The 17,170-nt window shown below is 44.4% G+C and overlaps 1 pseudogene; it reads left to right on the top strand.

Annotated features, from left to right (window-relative positions):
- The first annotated feature begins 6,683 nt into the window (after positions 1-6,683).
- On the top strand, positions 6,684-15,141 carry LOC109891829 (KICSTOR complex protein kaptin-like; annotated as a pseudogene).
- The last annotated feature ends 2,029 nt before the right edge of the window (positions 15,142-17,170 follow it).

Here is a 17,170-nt window from a genome sequence, read left to right as displayed (position 1 = left end):
TCTAAGTGACCCCAAACTTTTGAACGTTAGTGTATATTTCATTTTTTGCAATACGTTGACAAATTACGTTCAAACAACATTGATTCAACCAGCTTGTGCCCAGTGGCTCTGTCCCTGCATTTGAACCCCAGTTCCCCATGAATTGTAATGTGTGTAATCAATCATTCAATCAATACACTTGAACTACTTTTTATCATTTGATACAGAATAATTAAAGGCACAATCCAGACATTCTCTGCTCCTTGCCTCAACAAGACGAAGAACAAACACAATCGATTTGAGACAAAGTAAAGGAAAACAAAACATGGTGTGTGTTATTCTTTATGTGTGGGTGTGTGTTTCTGTGACAGAGAGTGAGTTGAGTAAGATAGTAATGTGCATACATATGTGTGTGTGTGCATGCCTGCGTGCATTTGTGTGTAAGGTGCATGTGTGTGCATGCTTGTGTGTGTGTGTGTGTGTGCATGGCTGTGTGCATTTGTGTGTAAGGTGCATGTGTGTGCATGCTTGTGTGTGTGTGTGTGTGTGTGTGTGTGTGTGTGTGTGTGTGTGTGTGTGTGTGTGTGTGTGTGTGTGTGTGTGTGTGTGTGTGTGTGTGTGTGTGTGTGTGTGTGTGTGTGTGTGTGTGAGTGCGTGTGTGTGTGCGAGTGCGTGCGAGTGTCTGCAGAGCACACCCTAGCCACTCAACTTACTTTTGAGAGTTAGCATAGTAGAACACATAAGGTGCAATTCTGGAATTTGGTTGTGCATCAGCAGTTTTTCTCTTTTTATGTCAGTCACTGACAATCACTCAATTAGCCCATGTCAGCTAATTTTTTTAGATTGGTATGTTAGCTGACTGGACTATCTAAACTTGTACTAATCATGGTCGAATTAACGACCAGGCACGCAGGGCACTTGCCCAGAGGCCCTGACCTCCAGGGGGCCCCCATTGATTTTATTCGTCACTCTCACTCAAATATCATATTAACATGACATAACTCAGGGCAAGATTATTAGAATATCAGTAAATTAGCTTCAAAACCTGCAAATACTGTCTCTTCACCCCATGGAAAAGGTGCAGAATTACAAGAAATTAGCTGTAAAACTGCACATTTGTCTCTCCACCCCATCGCAAAATGAGTAGAATTGCATGAAAATAAGTTATACAACTGAAACATCTTCTCTCTGCTAACATGGGAAAATGTGTTGAATTGCAGTAAACTTGCTTAAAAACTGCATCACTTTCTCTACGCCCCATGGCAAAATGTGTAGAATTGCAGACAATGTACTTTCTTTCTGTTTTGCTTAGGCCCCCAAAAGGCTAGGGCCGGCTCTCTCTCTCTCTCTATGTGTGTGTGTGTGTGTGTGTTTAGTCAGAGGATGCTATCTTAGGTGACAATGTGGTTGATTGATTACAGTGGACAGTAATCCTGCCTGGAGATTATCCAGGTGGTATTAGGGCAACTGGGAGTGTGGCACAAGCTATTCCTGAACTGGAGAACATAGTCCAACAGGAGATCTCACTGTCTCTACATACAACACACTGTTGTGGAAACTCTTAAACAGGGACATTCAAAGTCAATCTTAAATTAATCATTGTTTATTGTCAGCACGTTGGAGAGGTTCCAACAAACGGGGCAGTCCCGTTAGTTCTCTTATATACTGACAAGTCACATTTGCATGACTTAGCTTATTCATCATTCATGTTTGCTTCATTCCTGTGAAAAACCAATAATGGGTCATGCATGTGACAGACCAATACCTCACAAGGCTTCTTCTCTCTAAGTTGATACCTTGAAACTGTGATATGGTTCTCAAAACCAGGGTCTGGGCGTACTGCCAAATTGCAGATACTGATAGTGAGGATTCGTTCAATAAGTCACTTACAGTAACACAGAAATTGGTTTATAGAAAAGCGCAAACATTGAACACAGAAATGTATAATATATAAATGCACCAACATAAAATTTTGCATCACATTCCGTCCTCTTATCACTTGTGTGATAATAGACATTACATTTTAATGTAGGCATTTAGATTTTAGCTTCTATATCAAAATATTCTATACTCCTATTAAAGTAAGGGAAATCAACACAGAAAATAAACAGACACTTCATAATTCCAAACCCTTCATTCTCAGTTCTCCAAGGCAATTAGTATAGTAATTGTCACGCCCTGACCGTAGATTGCTTTGTATGTTTCTATTTTTGTTTGGTCAGGGTGTGATTTGGGTGGGCATTCTATGTTTGTATGTCTAGCTTTTTGTATTTCTATGTTTCAACCGGGTATGGTTCTCAATCAGGGACAGCTGTCTTTCGTTGTCTCTGATTGGGAATCATACTTAGCTAGCCTGTGTTGCCATCTTAGTTTGTGGGTAGTTCATTTCTGTTTAGTGTTATTCACTTTGCAGGACTGTTTCGGTTTTCCTTTTGTTGTTTTGTTTATTCAGTGTTCAGTGCAATTATTAAAGATGAACACGTACCCTACTGCATTTTGGTCCGATGATTCCTCTTCTTCCAATGAAAGCCGTTACAGAACTACCCACCACAAATGGACCAAGCAGCGGGGTAACAGGGAGCAGAAAGTGTTGGACTCATGGACATGGAAGGAGATATTGGACGGCAAGGGTCCCTGGGCACAGGCTGGGGAATATCGCCGCCCCAAAGAAGAACTGGAGGCAGCTAAAGCTGAGCGGCGGCGATATGAGGTAAGGCAGCGCAACAGGCACGAGAGGCAGCCCCCAAATTTTTTTTTGGGGGGGGGACACGGGGAGATTGGCGGAGTCAGGCGACAGACCTGAGCCAACTCCCCGTGCTTACTGGAAGCAGTGTGGTACTGGTCAAGCACCGTGTTATGCGATGGAGCGCACAGTGTCTCCAGTGCGCGTTCATAGCCCGGAGTGCTATAGGCCAGCCCCCCTGCAATTGCCATGCGAGAGTGGGCATCCAGCCAGGGCGGATTATGCCAGCTCAGTGCGTTTGGTCTCTGGTGCGCAGGGCCGGTCCAGGTTATCCTGCGCCGGCTCTGCGTACTGTGTCTCCGGGGTGTTGGGAGGGTTCAGTTCGCCCTATGCCTGCGCTCCGCTCGTGCCGGGCGAATGTGGGCATTGAGCCTAAGGGAGAGGTGAGATTGGTATGCACCAGATGTCCAGTGCTCCCCCACAGCCCGGTTCGACCTGTGCCTGCACTCTGGAGGGGCCGGGCTTAAGTGGTCATCCAGCCTGGAGGAGTGGTGCCAAGGCTGCGCACTAGAGCTCCAGTGCTCCCCCACAGCCCGGTTCATCCGGTGCCTCCTCCACGCACCAGGCCTCCTGTAGGTCTCCCCAGCCCTGTGGCAGCCCCACGCACCAGGCTGTCTCTCCGTCCTCTCCCTCCAGATTCTCCCTTTACTCCGGAGCTGCCAGAGTCGCCCTTCACTCCGGAGCTGCCAGAGTCGCCCTTCACTCCGGAGCTGCCAGAGTCGCCCTCCTGTCCGGAGCTGCCAGAGTCGCCCTCCTGTCCGGAGCTGCCAGAGTCGCCCTCCTGTCCGGAGCTGCCAGAGTCGCCCTCCTGTCCGGAGCTGCCAGAGTCGCCCTCCTGTCCGGAGGCGCCAGGGTCGCAGCCCCTCAGTCCGGAGGCGCCAGGGTCGCAGCCCCTCAGTCCGGAGACACCCGGGTCGCAGCTCCTCAGTCCGGAGCCGCCAGAGTCGCAGCCCCTCAGTCCAGAGGCGTCCTTCAGTCCAGGGTTGGCGGTGAGGGTCCCCGCTCTAGAGGCATCACCTAAGTGGGCCGAGCCAAAGGTGTAGCGGGGTCCACATTCCTCACCAGAGCCGCCACCGCGGAGTAATGCCCACCCAGACCCTCCCCTGTAGGTTCAGGTTTTGAGGCCAGAGTCTGCACCTTTGGGGGGGGGTACTGTCACGCCCTGACCGTAGATTGCTTTGTATGTTTCTGTTTTTGTTTGGTCAGAGTGTGATTTGGGTGGGCATTCTATATTTGTTTGTCTAGGTTTTTTGTATTTCTATGTTTCGGCCGGGTATGGTTCTCAATCAGGGACAGCTGTCTCTGCTCCTAGTTTCTCTCCATATTCTTCTTCAATTCAATACTCAAGTTCATTATTACTCCGCAAGAACTGCCAATGATCTCACTGACTAATACAGGACAAGACAAAGTCAGTTTTTCATTAAAAACAGACTTCCTTTTTTTCTGGAATTGTCTCCCTGCTTGAATGGCCCCCCTCGAGCACCTATTGGTTCCTGCATGAACGCCTCACCGTCGTTAACAGAACTGTTGGAAAATAGTACCCGTCTGGCAGGGGCAAAGGGCACTGTCTACCAGTCGCCCCTGCCACACGCTAGCACAGAAGGCGAGAGGCTGGGGTGACACCATGAGCTAGCTAACTAGTCAGCTAGCACACAGTGTGGACCCGCCTCCTGCCTTCTGTCTACCGGTCGCTAGCACAGCAGGCGGGAGGCTGGGGCACACTGTGTTGCCTAACTAGCTAGCTTGCTAGTTAGGGACACCATGTGCTAGCTAGCACATGTGATAGATGCTAGCTAGCATCTGCTGTGCTAGCTAGCATCCCCCCCTGCTGTGTACCGGACTAGCTGGCTAAGCTAGCACACAGTGTTGTTCGCTAGCTAGCTATCATTTTCGCCCCCTCCCCTTCTTCGGTGGAGTTTATAGGCGTCCGGCATCCAACGTCATTGTGCATTAACGCCACCTACCTACCTCTTTTCACCCAACTTTAACCTAAGCCAACGTCATGGTGAATTTTTTTGTTGATTTCACGTTGAATTCAGTTAGTTGACAACTCAACCAAATGTAAATGTTTAACTTGCACCTGTGCCCAGTGGGGTGTTTACGAGTGCAATTCACTATGGATGAGGCGACAGTCATCAAGTCTCAGAGCACAAAATGATTCTACCCTATCTTTTCAGTCAGACCTGGATTCGACCTAGAAACCCTCCTGTTCCTTAGGGCCTTACTACATGGGCGCCAAACAACAGGCCAATTGCCAAATGCATTTGGGAATTTGGGCAGAAAATGTTAACATTGATCAACTGAGGCAAAAAGGTCTATGTCAGAGTTTAATTCAATAAGACAAAATCTGCAAAATGGAGAGTAGAAAATAAAGAGAAGGGAGGGCCAGAACAGTACCCTAATGTTTGGGAAATATGTTATGTATGATGATTGTGAGGCACAATACAAATTCGACAGTCATAAGACGGGGACTTCAAATATGGCATGTCAAGGGAACTAGGCTAGGCTATTGTTCAGATGGGTTAAATGGAACAGTAAATGAAATCTGGACACTGACTCCTGGTCTATAACCTCTCACATAGCCTAATAAAATATGAACAAAATTAAGCAGTTCTTGGAAAAATTCTACATCAAATGTACATTTTGGGAACAGGGGTGGAAAAATGTGCTAGGGCCTATCTTTATCAACATCATAACAGCTAGTAGGCTATTTCATCCCCAAAAAATATGCATCGTTTTCACAGCTTTTAGTTCCCTTAAAACTGGTCAAAATGATCTCATTTGGAAATTTTGCATGGAATATATTTCCTGTTTTTTTTGTTGTTGAGCTATTGCATGTTCTCCCCAGTCTGTAAATGTCTTTGCTGCTCAAGAGAAGCAGATATGAAAGATAACTTTACCAATATCACTTAGATTAAAGCATTCTATCGATGTATGACATTTTCTGGTGAGCAAGGGTTTAGGCTCTTTATCAATCCATCAATCAATCAAATGTATTTATAAAGCCCTTTTTTACATCAGCCGATGTCACAAAGTGCTATACAGAAACCCAGCCTATTTAGTATTCTAGGGAAACAAGTAAAGACAGAAGAGCTGAATGTATAGACAAGTTGTCTAACATAGCCTACCAAATTGTCGGAAATATTAAGCAGGAACATAGGTCTATCTAAATTAAGGCTTTAAAAAAGATCCTGCACCCCCTGTCAAAAAATGTACTGAATGTAAAGCGCATGTTATATTTTTGCGGGTGAGGGTCGGGTCAGGTCAGGTCTCAGATTTTCACTTAATCACATATAGTCGGGCCCGTTGTGGATGGTTTATGAACAACTGACCCGCACATCACTAGCACACACACACACACTGATAACCATATTCTAAATGGTTTAAGCCTACTGTCTGATATGGGTTCTTCAAAAAACTCATCATTCATCTCACCTCCACAATATAACAATTGTTTTAATTAGAGATGCTTGACTCACATAGATACATGTAGAAATGTGTCAGGGACTGACTGGTGAACATGGTTGTTACAGTGAGGTGTGCTCTCTGTAAGAAAGACAGTGATTTATTTTATTTTTTATAAACGCCTGCTCAAGAGGAGAGCCCACATCCAATCAGAAGTAATAGGTACTATCCTGTCTTAAAGCCACAAATGAAAACCGTTTGAGGACAGTGAGTCAAATAAGTCAATATATAAACTGAATAAACCAACGGATGACTTCGATTTATATACAACGCCAAGAAATGTGTATGCTTTTTCTTTCGTTGCTTTGGAACATCCACAGACAGGATCATATACTTTTTTATTGAGATTTTGCTGACAGCTAGTGGTTGATTTAACAAATTGCTTTGCAGTGACTGAACTGTGAAGTGAAGTGATTGGTTGAAGAACTCCACGCTGATTTGCTAGAAGTCGTTGACCATTTTACTCGTGGTTCCTCCCACACCCGGATGTTGTGCTTTTCGATTGCTCCTATGCCGGTGATGGGAAGTTGCGAAGTTGCACTAGTTTTGGCAAATACATATGAAATACATGGTATTTACTAGGTCAAGAGCATGCTGCGTGAGGGGAAAGAAGTGTGTCCCTTCGCAGAGGATAGTTTCAGCCGCTTTTTATGTCCCAGAGTAACATATGTACGGACTCTGCTGGCTAGAGAGCAAGAGCTAACGTTACTCACCGCTACTCTGAAAGGCAAAGTTGTCTGTTTCAGGTACCAATACCTCCAACAGAAAATCAGACCTGTTGCTAAAGAAGTACATCTACATACCAGGTGAAGATGAGATAGCTCCGTAATGTATCCTGCTACTGTTGCATTATTGCTACACTGGTGAACTTGGTTGTGACAGCTCTCGGGAAGAAAGAGTGATTTATTTTATTTTTTATAAACGCCTGCCCAAGAGGAGAGCCCACATCCGCTCAGAAGTAATAGGTACTATCCTGTCTTAAAGCCATAAAAGCCATAAAAGTTAATCGACTCATACAAGTTCAAAATGTGCGTGCGTGTGTACAAAATGTGTAACGTCAGTCAACTTGCTAATTAATGTATGTCTGTCTCTTCAGTTGATGCGGAGATTGTATCAACTGATGCTATCAACAAATCCCCACCAAACAGGGGGCTGGTCGTAGGCATAACGTCCATCAAGATATTCTTAAATGCCCTACCCTTCTCCTAGTGAGTGGATTTGTTTATCCAACCCATTTATCCAACCCATACACATATCCTCCATGGTTCATGTTCATTAGGCAACACTGTAGGATAACTGGGAAAAAAGCTTTTCTAATGGGCAAGTTCAGACAGTGCCTCCATGTTTCTATCTGTTTTGGGACATTTTCTTATATTTCTTGACTACTGAACATAATATGACCCTGATCACTTCTCTCTCTCTCTTTGGTAGATGAAAGTGTATTCATCCATCACTGTATCCATAACACTTGTCTTCACTCGTTTCCCCCCAGGACTCTGGTGACAAAGCCACTCTTTTCCTCAACATCTACTGTGACTACAAGCCATGGTCAGAGTTTAACCTGGAGTTCATTGCACATAAGTTATCTGTCACCCGCTGCAGTTGAATCACATAGAAGTTAACACACAATTCCCTTCTGGTATACACGTAGTTCTGCAGGGTTGTGTTAATTAAGAACACCATAGTAAAGTGTTTCAAAATGTAATATGATGGAAAACAAGAGTTTCTTTTCGGACAGTTCAGATAGTACCTCCCCCTTTCACTTTGTTATGAATAATTTTCTTCTGTTTAATGCCTAGTGAACATGATTATAGCCTATTGCTTTGTCTTCTTAGAGAGCTGTCTGAACCTGGAGCTGCAGTTTACCCCCTTCCAGCTTTACCACAAAGAGTAGTATTGTACACACTACTGTGACGCAATCTCAATCGCACTCCACACTGCCCTTTTCCACTATGTGAGAATGCTGTTCATTGACTACAGCTCAGTGTTCAACACCATAGTGCCCACAAAGCTCATCACTAAGCTAAGGACCCTGGGACTAAACACCTCCCTCTGCAACTGGATCCTGGACTTCCTGACGGGCCGCCCCAGGTGGTAAAGGTAGGCAACAACACGTCTGCCACGCTGATCCCCAACACTGGGGCCCCTCAGGGGTGTGTACTTAGTCCCCTCCTGTACTCCCTGTAACACCCATGACTGCGTGGCCAAACACGACTCCAACACCATTAAGTTTGCTGACGACACAACAGTGCTAGGCCTGATCATAGACAATGATGAGACAGCCTATAGGGAGGAAGTCAGAGAACTGGCAGTGTGGTGCCAGGACAACAACCTCTCCCTCAATGTGAGCAAGACAAAGAAGCTGATTGTGGACTACAGGAAAAGGCGGGCCGAACAGGCCCCCGTTAACATCGACGGGGCTGAAGTGGAGCTGGTTGAGAGTTTCAAGTTCCTTGGTGTCCACATCACCAACGAACTTTCAAGGTCTATACACACGAAGACAGTTGTGAAGAGGGCATGACAAAACCTTTTCCCCCACAGGAGACTGAAAAGATTTGGCATGGATTCCCAGATCCTCAGAAGGTTCTACAGCTGCACCATCGAGAGCATCCTGACCGGTTGCATCACCGCCTGGTATGGCATCTGACCGTAAGGCGCTACAGAGGGTAGTGCGTACGGCCCAGTACATCACCGGGGCCAAGCTTCCTGCCATCCAGGACCTACATAATAGGCGGTGTCAGAGGAAAGCCTGTAAAATCGTCAGACCCAAGTCATAGACTATTTTCCCTGCTACTGCACGGCAAGCGGTACCGGAGTGCCAAGTCTAGGACCAAAAGACTCCTTAACGGCTTCTACCCCCAAGCCATAAGACTGCTGAACAATTAATCAAATGGCCACTGGACTATTTACATAAAATGTATTAAAAAAGCCTGGCATGATGATACCATGTTTATCACTTCCTTACATTGTTAATGACATGAATAACAACTCTGCCAGAGTGCAGTGTGGAGATGGATGCAGTGAGACAGTGTTTCTGCTCAGTGGTCATGACCAGTGGATTCATCTTTACAAGGAGGTAAGTCTATGTGCCTGTGTGTGTGTACAGTGAGTTTTGTAATGTTTGGTGTGGGAGACGAGTAAACATCTTTTCTCTCCAATAGAACTCTTCCTTTCACCAATTTGAAGAGCAGCCAGTGGAGACTCATCCCTGAGCTGCCCAGCAAGTTAGTTTGTGTTCCCTCTGTCTGCTGTTGCCTCTCAGCTGGATGTGCTGATTATTCCCGGCGGTCGTCGTCTCTCGGCCAGCTGTCAGAACAGCTGCGTGGGCCTGGTTCTGGTGGACCAGACTGTACCTGGTGAGGATGGCCTATACACAACTTACAAACTACCCCATCAAAAATTGCGCCCCAATTGGTACTTTATTCCATATTTAGTGCTCTACTTTTGACCAGCGTCCATAGGGCTTTGGTTAAAAGTAGTGCACTATATAGGGTTAAGGGTGCCATTTGCGACCTAACCTAACAGTGGCCACCTTGCTCACTCTCTCTTACTATGACTATACATAGCTAGCAAGGTAACAAAGGGGGTACTTTGAGTGGACTATCCATTTCACCAAAAAAAGCAAGGCTGGATGTTTAGCTACATCACTTTGGAATGCATTGAATTCCCGTGTTTGTTTGTTTTTCCATTGTGGTCACCCATCCATCTTGTGTCTGTTTTTACATGCGTCCGCACGGATTAGAGGTTGTGTAGAGTTGGTGGATGTAGCAGGACATTCCCATCTCCACTGTGCTGCTCATCCCTTTGCATTCCAGGGCAGAGCCGGCCGACCCCGACCGGTTTCGGAGAGGCGGGAGTGTACTGTATTTTTGAGCAGCACTGCTATGTCCTTTGACATCTGGGTATGGTTGCGCCCAAATGGCAAGGAATAGGGTGCCATTTGGGACACAACCTATGATTTGCTGATGCATTTCCTTACAAAACTCTGGACATGTTCGAGAGCATCACATCACTACTGCAATCAATCTCAAACACCCACTTGGTTAAATCCCCCGTAAAATCACCTGGTCTGAAATGATTAGATGGGAGGAGAGAGCATTTCGTCAGAACCTCTCCCTAGCCTAACATTGGGCTAGGTGGAGCTATTGGTATATTCAGGGATGCTAACTAGTCACCTTTCGGCGAAATCCGCTGTTTTGAATCCAAAATAGGTGACCTATGTGATTCGTGTAGATCCGATGAGAAAAGTTTGGGCGAGGGGATGACTTTGGATCACTACTGGCTGTATGCGAACGAGTGATGCGTGTTTGTGGCAATACTGGCTGTATCCAAAGCTCAGCCCATCGTTTACATGCGACTGAAGAGAGAAGATGCAACCAATTAGCATCAGCGCGCGCTCTGGAAAGAGAGGAGAGGGGAATGGCAGTTTGCCAGGTACAGCAGCGTGTCTCCTGAACGATAACAAAGAGGTAGGTGAGAAGCCTGACCATGGGTGCGAGAAAGTGATGAAGCGTATTTCATGAGCTGTAACCGAAAAACAACTGACATTTGGAAAGTTTTAGGTGAGGGAGAAAGTGTGGTGGAACAAGTATTGTTACCATTGCTAGTTTGATCGAATTCTCCGTTAGTTAGCCAGAAAAATGTTGAGCAACATTAGCCAACTTCACTGATCAAATAATTGAGTTTATGGTGTGAAAATTTGATGGCTAATGAAGTCAGCTAGCTAACGTTACAACATCAGGTGAGCGAACGTTACTAACCTAACCAATTCGCTCTAGTATTAACTGGTATACGGATCCTTGCCGTTCCTCAAGTTATAACGCGTTAGTAGCTTTCTGGACCCTGGCAATCCGTGAAATGTTAAATAGCTAACGAACTAACTATTATCTGTGAACTAATGTTTTCCCTCTACAGTATGTGGTCAATTTTCAGAATAAGAGAAGTGGGTGAAAATGAGTCGTTACTTGTTAAACGAGTGGATTCAGGGATCAAGTGTAGCTGGAGCTGGGCCTGGCTTAAACTGGATGCCACTATAGAGTTGAAAGGAACACCACATACCTAACCTCTTTCTCACTTTTTCAATACAGTGGATAAAAAGGGGTATGCCAGGTGTACTCTCTGCCTAAAAGAGATCAATTATACCAACAAAGGGTATCGTGCTCTGCTAGCACATTGTAGAACAGATGTCCACAGGCATCTGTAATAATGTGCAGTGTAGCCCAAATATATTGTTTTTGTTGTTTTGAACTTGACAGTTACAGGTGTGAGTGAGGGGTGATTATTTAATTTTTTACTCAGCGAATATTATTTTTGTACACATGCAGCCTTGTGCACTTGATCGATGTCTACTACAGTGGCCACTATAATAGAGAAAAAATAGAAAGCCTGTTTGTTTCATTCTATTTCTACTTCGTTTTTTTCACAAGTGCAATATTTAGATGTGTGTGTTCACAAGCGTTCTATTATAAAGGCTGTCATGGCTAACTGCAATATGAGTGTTTTTTTTCTTTTCTCAAGACTTGAGTGTCATTTGTGGTAAATTCTGGCCCACAAATAACATTGGATTGCTTTCTTTACATTTTTTTAGCTGTGAGTTAGGTTCACGAGACTGATCATGTAGATCATATTCTTTGTTAATTAATTAATTTAGTGCAAAAAAAAAGTTTTACCTTTTTGGCCCCTCACCAGTTTGCATCCCTGTATATTGAACATTCTATGTAGAGGTGGGAGAGAGGGAATGTTTGGTTACACAGACAATCGTTGTGGAACTGTGAAAAATCACAAAAAAATGAAATGTAATAATAGGATTAATTGAGAACAACGACATAAATAATTGTTTCAGAAGTTGATGTCGTTGGTTACAACCTCCTGGTGACCAACACTATAGAGATGGCTGTTGTTTACAGGTCAGTGTCACAGGCCTATTACAGACCTGCCAACATGCACTCATTTTGCGTACCGACTACGCAATTCTCTGTCCATGTACTCAGGTACGAGAGCCGAGTTAAAAGTATGTATGAATGAATAGAGCCTGATTTAAAAAAATAAAATAACAATAAAATTAAAAAATTAAAATTAAAATTCCACTGAGTAAATCTAACATCCCGATTCTCGAGCTGCAACACACAGACATGTGTCAACAGACATGGAGATTAATACATCATTATTCGACGTCGCTACCCCGTGTCTGCCCCTCCTGTTTGTTGTGATGCTGAGTTTGCCGACTGTCATCTGTACGTAAACACGTGGACAAATCCCTTTTCGACTCTGTGTGTTGTGGAAAGGTAAACACAAAATGTTTCAAGCTAATGTTAGCGAACATAAGATGGACATTCAGTGGGCTCTAAAGAGCCAGCAGTTTACTCGCATTTGCTAGTGAAAGAAATTAAATGCAAATGTGCGAGTGTGATATGAACTCAGCAAAAAAAGAAACGTCCCTTTTTCAGGACCCTGCCTTTCAAAGATAATTTGTAAAAATAAATAAATAACTTCACAGATCTTCATTGTAAAGGGTTTAAACACTGTTTCCCATGCTTGTTCAATGAACCATAAACAATGAATGAACATGCACCTGTGGATAGGTCGTTAAGACACTTAACAGCTTACAGGCGGCAGGCAATTAAGGTCACGGTTATGAAAACTTGGAACACCAAAGAGGCCTTTCTACTGACTCTGAAAAACACGAAAAGAAAGATGCCCAGGGTCCCTGTGTGAACGTGCCTTAGGCATGCTGCAAGGAGGCATGAGGACTGCAGACGTGGACAGGGCAATAAATTGCAATGTCCGTACTGTGAGACACCTAAGCAGCACTACAGGGAGACAGGATGGACAGCTGATCGTCCTCGCAGTGGCAGACCACATGTAACAACACCTGCACAGGATCGGTATATCCGTACATCACACCTGCGGGACAGGTACAGGATGGCAACAACAACTGCCCAAGTTACACCAGGAACACACAATCCCTCCATCTGTGCTCAGACTGTCCGCAATAGGCTGAGAGAGGCTGGACTGAGGGCTTGTAGGCCTGTTGTAAAGCAGGTCCTCACCAGACATCACCGGCAACAACGTCACCTATGGGCACAAACCCACTGTTGCTGGACCAGACAGGACTGGCAAAAAGTGCTCTTCACTGACGAGTTGCGGTTTTGTCTCACCAGGGGTGATGGTCGGATTCGCGTTTATCGTTGAAGGAATGAGCGTTACACCGAGGCCTGTACTCTGGAGTGGGATCGATTTGGATGTGGAGTGTCCGTCATGGTCTGGGGCAGTGTGTCACAGCATCATCGGACTGAGCTTGTTGTCATTGCAGGCAATCTCAACGCAGTGCGTTACAGGAAAGACATCCTCCCTCATGTGGTACCCTTCCTGCAGGCTCATCCTGACATGACCCTCCAGCATGAGAATGCCACCAGCCATACTGCTCGTTCTGTGCGTCATTTCCTGCAAGACAGGAATGTCAGTGTTCTGCAATGGCCAGTGAAGAGCCTCGATCTCAATCCCATTGTGCACGTCTGGGACCTGTTGGATCGGAGGGTGAGGGCTAGGGCCATTCCCCCCCAGAAATGTCCGGGAACTTGCAGGTGCCTTAGTGGAAGAGTGGGGTAACATCTCACAGCAAGAACTGGCTAATCTGGTGCAGTCCATGAGGAGGAAGCCACACAATATACTGACTGTTACTGTTGATTTTGACCCTCCCTTTGTTCAGGGACACATTATTCAATTTTTGTTAGTCACATGCCTGTGGAACTTGTTCAGTTCATGTCTCAGTTGTTGAATCTTGTTATGTTCATACAAATATTTACACATGTTAGGTTTGCTGAAAATAAACGCAGTTGACAGTGAGTGGACCTAATTTTTTTTGCTGAGTTTACAATTAATTCTGCTTCCAATTAGTTGTATTTTCCACGTAACATTACAAGGATCACGCAACCTGATAGACTGTAACTGTACGTCACAAAAAGTATAATCAAAAATAAATATAAACATCTTGGTATTAAATGGAGGTGGGAGTTTAGAAGACTGCACGATTGAGAATGAATGAGTGTCTGGTATTGGCTATAGAGGCAATGCTTCTAAAATGCATTTGCATTAGATTTGAGATTTTATCAATTTAGAAAATCTGAAATTATGTATGCCCTACAAAGAAATACAATAGGCACCTTTACATAGGCTGAAACACCTGATTCTTCTAGTGAATAGCGTTTAAATTCCCTTTGTGGTAGCCTACTTAAACTTTGTGTAGCCAGTTTGCAGTCTGTGTTGATGCGATCTTTTGTTTTTATGTTTGCAAAATGATTTAGCTTTTTTAGTGTTGATTAGGAACCGTTTCTAAAAAGCCAATACTTGTGAGCTGGCCCTAGTGATTGGATCTTGTTAGTGACTTTTACCATATGTGTAAAAAGAATGCTGTCAAGATAGAAAGTATTCCAACCTTTTATAGACTTGATTTGGTACAATTCTGACTCATAAACAGCGCGCGCACGAGTATGGTGGGGGAAAGAAAATCCAAATCCAATTTGCTGCGCTCGTCTGGTACTCTTAAAAAGTTGGACAGGGTTGGCAGGACTGCTATTAGATACTAAGAGTACGTTAATATAGAACGCAAACCATTTGAGAGAGGCTAACTAACAGAACATTACCTCAGACATGGAATTAGATGAAAGTCGCACACCCATATCTTATTGCAGTGGTAGAATTCCAGTAATTTGTTGAATAAAGCTTTTTCATGGTCAGTAAGGATATTCTATTTTGTTCGGGTCAGTGTTTTGTGTTCTCTAGGTGGTCCAGGCACTTTCTAGTCTATGGTCACTGTCGGGCCAGTTTTGTTTCTATGGTCAGAATGGTCAGTACATTGTGTTCTCAGGGATGTCCAGGAGTATAGTGTGAGTCGCCTATGTACCTCTGTGTGACCAGAGGGACGCAGTGCGCTGGTCACAGACCTGGACTTTTGATAGGGCTCACAACCGCAGACTACGTGTAACCACGCCAGCTCAGGATCTCCCCGTCTAACTTCTTCACCTGCGGGATCGTCTCAGACCAGCCACCCCAACAGCTGATGAAAGTATTTCAGCTCATGAACGTATTTCAGTCTGTAATAAATCCCTTTTGTGGGTAAAAACGAATTCTTATTGGCTAGGCCTGTTTCCCCAGTGGGTGGGCCTTTTTCCCAAGTGGCTTGGCCTATGCCCTCCCAGACCCATCCATGGCTGCGCCCTTGCCCACTTGTGTGGAATCCATAGATTAGGGCCTAATGAATTTATTTCAATTGACTGATTTCCTTATATGAACTCTAACTCAGTGAACTCGTTGAAATTGTTGCATGTTGCATTTATACTTTTGTTCAGTATATATAATACTGACTGAGACTATGTCCATGTTAAAACCAGGCCTTCAGTGTCTGGTCTGGACGGAGTAAAACCTCTAGCTTACATAAAATTGTTTCATAGCTAAAGATTCCAAGCAGTACATCTCTCCATTATAGCGTAAATCTACATAAATGTGTTCAATTAAAAATCTACTAATGTCTTACAAGATTCCTTACATGAATACAATGCCAAAAAAGATGCAACCCCGTTTGTGTGGTCATTACAAAAAGTACAATTTGAATATATGTTTTTCTTAAACTTCTTCATATAGTGGTTTGCAGGATAATAGTTATGAATAATTTAAAAATAAACTTCCTTAATTTTGTTAATAAGTAGGTACAGTGGGGCAAAAAAGTATTTAGTCAGCCACCAATTGTGCAAGTTCTCCCACTTAAAAAGATGAGAGAGGCCTGTAATTTTCATCATAGGCACACTTCAACTATGACAAACAAAATGAGGGGGAAAAAATCCAGAAAATCACATTGTACGATTTGTAATGAATTTATTTGCAAATTATGGTGGAAAAGAAGTATTTGGTCAATAACAAAAGTTTATCTCAATACTTTGTTAAATACCCTTTGTTGGCAATGACAGAGGTCAAACGTTTTCTGTAAGTCTTCACAAGGTTTTCACACACTGTTGCTGGTATTTTGGCCCATTCCTCTATGCAGATCTCCTCTAGAGCAGTGATGTTTTGGAGCTGTTGCTGGGCAACACGGACTTTCAGCTCCCTCCAAAGATTTTCTATGGGGTTGAGATCTGGAGACTGGCTAGGCCACTCCAGGACCTTGAAATGCTTCTTACGAAGCCACTCCTTCGTTGCCCGGGCGGTGTGTTTGGGATTATTGTCATGCTGAAAGACCCAGCCACTTTTCATCTTCAATGCCCTTGCTGATGGAAGGAGGTTTTCACTCAAAATCTCACGATACATGGCCCCATTCATTCTTTCCTTTACACGGATCAGTCGTCCTGGTCCCTTTGCAGAAAAACAGCCCCAAAGCATGTTTCCACCCCCATGCTTTACAGTAGGTATGGTGTTCTTTGGATGCAACTCAGCATTCTTTGTCCTCCAAACATGACGAGTTGAGTTACCAAAAAGTTATATTTTGGTTTCATCTGACCATATGACATTCTCCCAATCTTCTTCTGGATCATCCGAATGCTCTCTAGCAAAATTCAGACGGGCCTGGACATGTACTGGCTTAAGCAGGGGGACACGTCTGGCACTGCAGGATTTGAGTCCCTGGCGGCGTAGTGTGTTACTGATGGTAGGCTTTGTTACTTTGGTCCCAGCTCTCTGCAGGTCATTCACTAGGTCCCCCGTGTGGTTCTGGGATTTTTGCTCACCGTTTTTGCTCACCACTTGTGATCATTTTGACCCCACGGGGTGAGATCTTGCGTGGAGCCCCAGATCGAGGGAGATTATCAGTGGTCTTCCATTTCCTAATAATTGCTCCCACAGTTGATTTCTTCAAACCAAGCTGCTTACCTATTGCAGATTCAGTCTTCCCAGCCTGCTGCAGGTCTACAATTTTGTTTCTGGTGTCCTTTGACAGCTCTTTGGTCTTGCCCATAGTGGAGTTTGGAGTGTGACTGTTTGAGGTTGTGGACAGGT

Source organism: Oncorhynchus kisutch, linkage group LG6 (assembly GCF_002021735.2).
Source record: "Oncorhynchus kisutch isolate 150728-3 linkage group LG6, Okis_V2, whole genome shotgun sequence".
NCBI classification, from domain to species: Eukaryota; Metazoa; Chordata; class Actinopteri; order Salmoniformes; family Salmonidae; genus Oncorhynchus; species Oncorhynchus kisutch.
The sequence above is the reverse complement of the archived record's forward strand: the minus strand, read 5'-3'. Positions and strand labels throughout refer to the sequence as shown.